The following is an 8070-nucleotide window of genomic DNA, read 5'->3' as shown; positions in this document are numbered from 1 at the left end:
AGGAGTTTATATTGCAATGGGCTCTTTGGGTAGGCGGTTCGGCCAACTTGGGATGAAGGTGTGGAATGTGTCATCTCTGTTTGACAGACAGTGAAAGATGGGCAAGTACTGGAGACAAGCCAACTTGACTCATAATCAGAGTGTTAATGTCACCCTGATGTTTTGTTGTGAGACTGTCAAAGATAAAATAGAATGACGTAAACTAAACACACGTTTACACTGTAGCCTCAGCATACACAATTAGTTACATTATCTACTGTACATTATATACATTACCTACATCTACATTACCTACTTCTATATTACCTACATAATCTATATTATTATACTTTATAACATTAGGGGGTCACAGTGTAACGTTCGTCGTTGGGAGAAAGAGAGGAGGACCAATGCGCAGCGTTGTAAGCGTTCATAGCTTTTAATGACGTACTAGAACACTGAACAAAACAATAAATAACAAACCAACAGTCCCGTAAGGTGAAAGACAAAAACACTAAACAGGAAATAAGCACCCACAACTCAAAAGTGAAACCAGGCTACCTAAGTATTGTTCTCAATCAGGGACAATGATAAACAGCTGCCTCTAATTGAGAACCATACCAGGCCAAACACAGAAATCCCAAATCATAGAAAAAAGAACATAGTCAACCCACCCAACTCACGCCCTGACCATACTAAAACAAAGACATAACACAAAAGAACTAAGGTCAGAACGTGACACACAGTGATATTGAGGAAATAGAGTCACACTAAAACGCTGGGCTGCAGGCGTTGGGTCACTTAGTTAGGTTGTTTTCTTTCATTAAAGTGCAGATTTTCAGATTTAATTTGGAAATTACAGTACTTTTTGTACATTGTCCCCCCCATTTTAGGAGACCAAAAGTATTGGTAGAAATTCACTTGTGTGTATTAAAGTAGTAGAACATTTAGTATTTGGTTCCATATTCATAGCATGCAATGGCCACATCAAGCATGTGACTATGAATTAGTTGAATGCATTTGCTGTTTTGTTTTGGTTGTGTTTCAGATTATTCTGTGCCTAATAGAAATTAAACGGTAAATAATGTATTGTGTCATTTTGGAGTCACTTTCATTGTAAATTCGTTTCAGTGACTGGCTCAGTAACAATCTAATGTTGGACAAATTATGATAGCTTTCGTGCCCATTGTCAAACTTCCGAAATACAACTAATTGAAGCACAGACCTGCTTTGCTGGATGTGAGATGATGCGAATGAGAAATTCCTAACCAAAACAGGTCAACATTATTTACAGTTTTATCATTTTGGCTTTGATTAATTCAGCATGTTTTGAGGATGAAATGGGGTTCAGCAGACAATGTCACCTAGGTAGTATTTTCGAATGTTACGGCAGCCCATTGTAGCTGGACTACTTTTGATCTATCCCATTACCCTTAGCGAGATACGAGACAGATCAGTGAAGGCAGAATCGATGCTCTATCAACGCATGCGCCGAATACAACAGGTGTAGATCTTACTGTAAAATACTTAGTTTACAAGCCATTGACCAACAATGCAGAGTTAAGAAAATATTTGCTAAATAAACAAACAAAAAAAGTAACACTATAAAATAACCATATCAACTAACGGGGGGGGGCTGGCACACATCAGAATCATTTTGGTGACATCATGCCCTCTGATGTGTGCCACAGGAATTATTAGACTCTAGTCACAAAAGGAAGTGGTTATTTCAGCAATAATAGTTTACAGGGCCCTCTACTGTTCTCTCTACCCATCCCATCATGCTTTTCCCTCTTTTCCTTTCCTGCATTTTTTTTCCCACTTTTTCTGTTTTAGTTTTTAAGAATGTAGGTACAGTAGTAATAATAAAATAATAATAAAAAATAAAAAATGTGTACTCTGGGTGAAAAAGACTGTTCAAATATATAAGTCAACATGAGTGCATATCCATAATCACAGTAAACTGTTATAATAATATATTTTTTAAATAAGAAAAAAAATGTAAATAATATAATAAACAAAACTATGACTGAATGTTTCTCCATGAAGAATACCCTCCCAATAGGTCCCTTCGCCCTCAATAGGGCACCCCCAGCACCTCCATCGTCCCCATCAATCTTCCCCCACCCCCCACCCCTCAACCACAAAACACATATAATGATAATAATAATTGAAATTAAAAATATATATATCTACAAAAGATATTTATACACATACACACACGTGTACAGTACATATACATATTCACAGGACACTCAACTTATCTCTTATCTCTTTTCCTACATCAGGTATACAGGTGACATTTCCACCTGGATGACAGCACATAATCAGCAAGACAGAGATGCTCTTCATCCGAGGGAATGCCTGCCCTTTCTCAGATGTTAGATAATCCCAGATGATCACATGTCATTTACATTCCAGCCCTAACCTGAACATTCTGCTTCTTCCTCCACACCATCCAGCGATGCCCCAAGATGCTAAGTCAGAGCTCCAGATTTGACTACTTCATCTCACACCCTGCTGGAATCCCTGCATTCTCATATTCCCCTCTGTTATTCATATCTATATTGTAATCAATAAAATGTTTCAAAATGCTGTACTTTTAGTAACATATATGTTCAGATCATTCCTGAGAGAGAAGGGGTGTAAATATCTCCAGATGGGTGTGTGGTACCCTTCCTCACCCATGCCAACAACATCTTACTTCTTGTGGGGTCTTTGCCTTGAAAGTAAGTATGAGAGTATAAGTAATGTTCAATTAACTTACTGAAAGTATACAGACTAAAAGGAAAAACAGAACTGTCAAATTATATTATAGCTGTGTCGTTGTTTACTTGCGAATTAGAATCTTAAGTGTAACTTCATTTTATTGGGGAAAACTGAAATGCCCATCACATTTTTTCCCCAGTTTGCTGAATGTGTTCTGAAGGAGGAGTCGATTGTCTTTTCAAATACGGACAAAGATGTTAACATCATGAGACATGAAATAGCAGTGACTCTCCACCAAAACACTTGTAAGTTCAATTTCTAATTTAATATAATTATAGATTTAAAAAGAACATTTATATGGATCTTTCAAGGTGGACAATAATGAGGAAGACACTAACTGGGTAATTGCTTGTCGCTTCTAAAGGCACATTATTAGGAGAACAAGTTTGTATAAGCAGTAATATTTCTAGAGGCAGTATCATCCACTTTGTCTGATAATGAAATAATTGTAATTCAAGAAAAAGGATTTAAGGTTTTAAATATATTAAACATTTTCATCATAAATGTCAGTTATTTTCAGAGTTTCTCCCATTCTTCTCTGCAGATCCCCAACCTCTGTCAGGTTGGATGGGGAGCTGCACAGCCATTTTCAGGTCTCTCCAAAGATGTTCGATCCGGTTCAATTCCAGGCTCTGGCTGGGCCGCTCAAGGCCATTCAGAGACTTGTCCCGAAGCCACTCCTACGCTGTCTTGGCTGTGTGCTTAGGGTCTTTGTCCTGTTGGAAGGGGAACCTTTTCCCCAGTCTGAGGCCCTGAGCTCTATGGAGCAGGTTTTCATCAAGGATCTCTCTGTGCTTTGCTATGTTCATCTCTGCCTCGATCCTGACTAGTCTCCCAATCCCTGCTGCTGGAAAACACCCCCACAGCATGATGCTGCCACCATTACGCTTCACCGTAGGGATGGTGCCAAGTTTCCTCCAGACGTGATGCTTGGCATTCAGACCAAAGTGTTCAATCTTGGTTTCATCAGACCAGAGAGTATTGTTTCTCATGGTCTGAGAGTCTTTAGGTGCCTTTTGGAGTGGAAAAGAGTGGAAAACAGTGATAAAGGAAAATGGAATGAAAAGGGCTAAAGTTCTTCATGAGTATAGTTTTCGGTTGGAATAAGTTTCACTGACAATGATGCTTTTTTTGGGAGATCCGTTTGAAGTATCTAGGATGGTAAGGGATGCATTGGGAAAGGTAGAGTAGGTTAGAGTGACCAGAAGTGGTTTTGTTTCTAATTTTTGTGTGTCGAAAGAGCAGAAGGAAAAGGCATTAAGGATCGACAAACTATCGACTTATGAAGTGGAGATTTTTGTAACAGAGCATCATTAAAAGGTGTCTTCTCTGGTGTCGCATTGGATGTGGATGCCTTGTGGTTTACTAGGCGCATACCAGGAATAGTTGGAGCACGCCGGCTGAACCGTGTAGTGGATGAGGTAAAAGAAGAAAGCCTGTCTGTATCTCACATGTGAAGATGGGATATGTTAAAAAAAATTACATTTAACTTTTATTTAACTAGGCAAGTCAGTTAAGAACTCATTCTTTACAATGACGGCCTACCCTGGGCCAATTGTGCGCCACCCTATGGGACTCCCAATTACGGTCAGATGTGATAAAGGCTAGATTCAAACCAGGTACTGCATTGACACCTCTTGCACTGAGATACAGTGTCTTAGACCACTGCGCCACTCGGGAGCCCAAATATGTGACGAGAGCTTTTGTGTCCAAGAAGTTATTTTTGCCATAATTACAGAAGTTTTGGAGATGTATCAAGTGTGTGATTTACCGGAGTGCCCGGTTAGGGTAAAGGAGTATGAAGAGGCAAGGGTCAGGGATATACAGCAGGTCTCCTACACAGAGGCACGTGAAATAGGTGAAGGAGCGAGGGGAGCTGAAAATATGGCGGTGGATGCCATAACACACTGTGGAAATTCAGTGTTGTTCAACTGTTGAAGGAAACTGATATGCTGATTGTGAAGAAAGTGGATTGTATGGTGTTTATTGCGCATGTGTTTAATTGTACAGCACAAACAAACAAAAAAGGCCAAGAAACTGAACATACTAGTACTTGCTGCTGAATGTTTTTTGGAGTTTCCAGAACTTCACTGTCGAAACATTGCAAAGAATCGTTTCCAAAGATGTTCTTCCTTCTCAGGCAGTTGGGCGTTGGCAGTTGAATCTGAATAAAGAAGTACATTCCGTTTTGTTTTTGTTTATTTTGTTAAGTTTTATTTGGTTAATTACAGTATTTGGGCAGATATACAGCCAGGGCAGGGGTGGCGGCATACAACTGTGGCATTTCTTTATGGACTGCCATAATATAAAAGAAGAAGACCCAGTACAGTAGGTGGTGGCCATAAAACTTTAAAGAAGTAGAAGTTATCTGATTGTGTCTACCTTATGTTTGCCACTTGCTGATTTGTGGAAAGGGAGTAGACACCCAACGCCTGCCTCCCCTCTACAACTCTCTCTGTTGATGTTGTAGGGCACCGGTCACTGTCAACACTGTTTGTGTTCTTAGGGTGCAAGTTAACACATACTATTATTTGATTACTGATAGAATGTCCTAATATTTTTTTTTTTAGTTATCTACATACAGTGCATGTTCATTTAAGTACAAATAACGCTACAGTAATGTCATAAGGAATCTGGTATTGAAGCCCAGTAGAGGGCACAATTTACCCAAAATGGAGGAGCCACCCTTGCTACCACGGGGCAGTGTGGTAGCAGACCCTGCTCTATACTTCCTATAACTGCAAATAGAAAATATACTTACAGTATATGTATGCAATATAGTTGATTAATCATCAAGATAGACAGGTTCACAACAAAATGAAATAAAAAAATCTTCAACTTTCTATTCATCATCTCCAGCACTACCCCAACATCATATGTTAAAATGGCACGTTTCTATGTTTTGTAGTAAAAGAAAATTGAGAAAGACAAGTGTTTTTGATGACATCATCTGGTGTGTATTGTGTGATTTTAACAATTGAGGAAGAGGAGGAGAATTATAAAGACATTTAAGACATTAAGAAGTTACCTCCAAGCGGCAGGTAGCCTAGTGGTTAGAGCGTTGGGACAGTAACTGAAAGGTTGCTAGATTGAATCCCCGATTCTAGGCTGTCGTTGTAAATAAGAATTTGTTCTTAACTTTTTTTTAAAAGTCAGGGACCTCCAGTGGCTCCTGGGACAACTTGGGGGTATATATAGTACTATGTTCTGGCCAGCAAGAAGAACAAGTCCCAAACAGCAGAGCTAATGGAGAAGATAGAGAACCAGTGACTATCAATACAACGGAGACTGATCTGCAGTTTGGATGAGAGGGTGAACTGGGATGAGAGAAAATCCTGTTTGGAAAGAAACCTTTGTGAAGAGATCAATGGTGGGATGAGTTGTATTGAATGTTTCTTTTTTTTAATGAGATTTTTAAAAATAATTCACTGATAAACAGATATGTTACAGTTACCAAATACAGAGCCAAACAACAGAAGGAAAGGAAACACAGATTTTTCGTGTGGGTCGTTCACAAATGTCACAAATATTCCAAATGTAATTATTAATTCCTCAACAATCCTTTTACATACAAATGTCAAATATGTAGGCTAACAAACAATCTTGCTCCAAAATATGTTTTCATGTAAAAAAAAAAAAAAACATAAATAAAGCCTTTTTTTTCCAGTTTCATGCAAAATTACCCATATAGTTTATAGTTTATAGTTTTACCACAAGATGGAGATCTTGTGTCACTTTCTGTAGATGACAGACCTGAGCCCAGACCTGGGCCCAGTTTCCCAAAAGGATCTTGAGGCTAAGTCCATAGGATCCTATGATTCTAACGATGAATGTAGCCTTAAGCCTTAAGATGCCTTTGGGAAACTGGGCCTAGTACATTTCATGAGTGTTGAAATGTGTCCAGCACCAGTACAGGTGTATAAATGTTTGACATGGACATATATACGGTAGTATACAGGGTTAAATATAAAGTAGCATACATGGGCATAGAGGGCCCGTATGCACAAAGTGCAAAGGTGGAGTGCTGATCAAGGATCGGGTTCCCCCTCTCCATGACATCTTGTTCATTATGATCGAAAAGGTTAAACTGATTCTAGATCAGCACTCATACACTGAGCTGCTTTGTGAGTACAGGCACAGATATCCAATGTTTTTTTTTAAAGCATTTAGAAAAATATAAGAAACTGTGCAATCATAAGATGTGAATTATTAAATATTACTGAATTGCTGCAGTGAATCTTTTGAGATGTTATTCTACTGTGCTTTGTTGGTGTTGAAGCAAACGAGGCACTGTTGCCGTATTTACAGACAGGATTGATAGGCCTATAACTTGTGAGCTACATCGATCTTTATTTGATAGGCCTACCAGAGAATTTAACATGTTTCCACAGAAATAAAAGCTACATATTGGTCGGGGAGAGCGTTAGATAGGCTTTCATAGAATTTCAATTGCTCTCTATAAAGAATGTTGACTAATATTTTGTCATGAGGAGGGCAGTGGAGCCAACCCTTCCGCCGCAATTATCACCGCAGGGAATCGCCCTCTCACTGAAGACAGCTCTGCCATTGACAGGTAAATTATGAGGCTAGAAAAGGAGGTTCTAGTCTATATGGCTTTTAAAAGCATCAAGCTTTTATGCCAAAGTAAAAGATATGGAAACAAACTGCTTTTCTAGCTCACAGACCACTAGGAGAGCCAAAACACTCACGCGCAATCAGCGGTAATTGTGGAGTGGTCGACTAGTCATTGCTGCGAATGTTGCCATTTCTGTAACCAATCATCGTACAATGCCAGCTGTCTGTCATGGCGCAAGGAGTGGACGCGGGAAATGCTCTTTCAAAGAAGTCCATTTGTGTTTGAACATCACTGCAGGGGGCAACCATCTTTCAGATAAATGTTTTGTTTTAAATCAACCACTTATTGAAGATTTAAAAAAAGATACATGGCTTGTCCTCGTCTTCCCACTCTTTCAAGTTCCAATTGAAATGTATGTAGTGGCTAATACAGGCCTACATTGTAATTGCTCACTAAACTTGCAAATATTGAATGTGTGGTGAAAACAATGCTTGTGTAGGTCGAAATGTCCACTTTGAATCATTTACTTAAAGTCCACTCACCATTGCAACAATGTGGGATAGCCAAGTCACCCACTCATAGTTCACCGCCTTGGTCGAAAAAAAAGTACCGCTGATGCTAGCTTAGCATAGCTAGCATCGCTGTCACCAGCGGTCTCTAACCCTCATTTCTATATGTAATTATCTATCACCTTCTCTGATGATAAAGAGTCAGGTTACAATAAAGTGCCTTTCTACAGTTTTAAT

The sequence above is a fragment of the Oncorhynchus keta genome, chromosome 35 (assembly GCF_023373465.1).
Source record: "Oncorhynchus keta strain PuntledgeMale-10-30-2019 chromosome 35, Oket_V2, whole genome shotgun sequence".
Classification (NCBI taxonomy): Eukaryota; Metazoa; Chordata; class Actinopteri; order Salmoniformes; family Salmonidae; genus Oncorhynchus; species Oncorhynchus keta.
Note: the sequence above shows the minus strand (reverse complement) of the source record.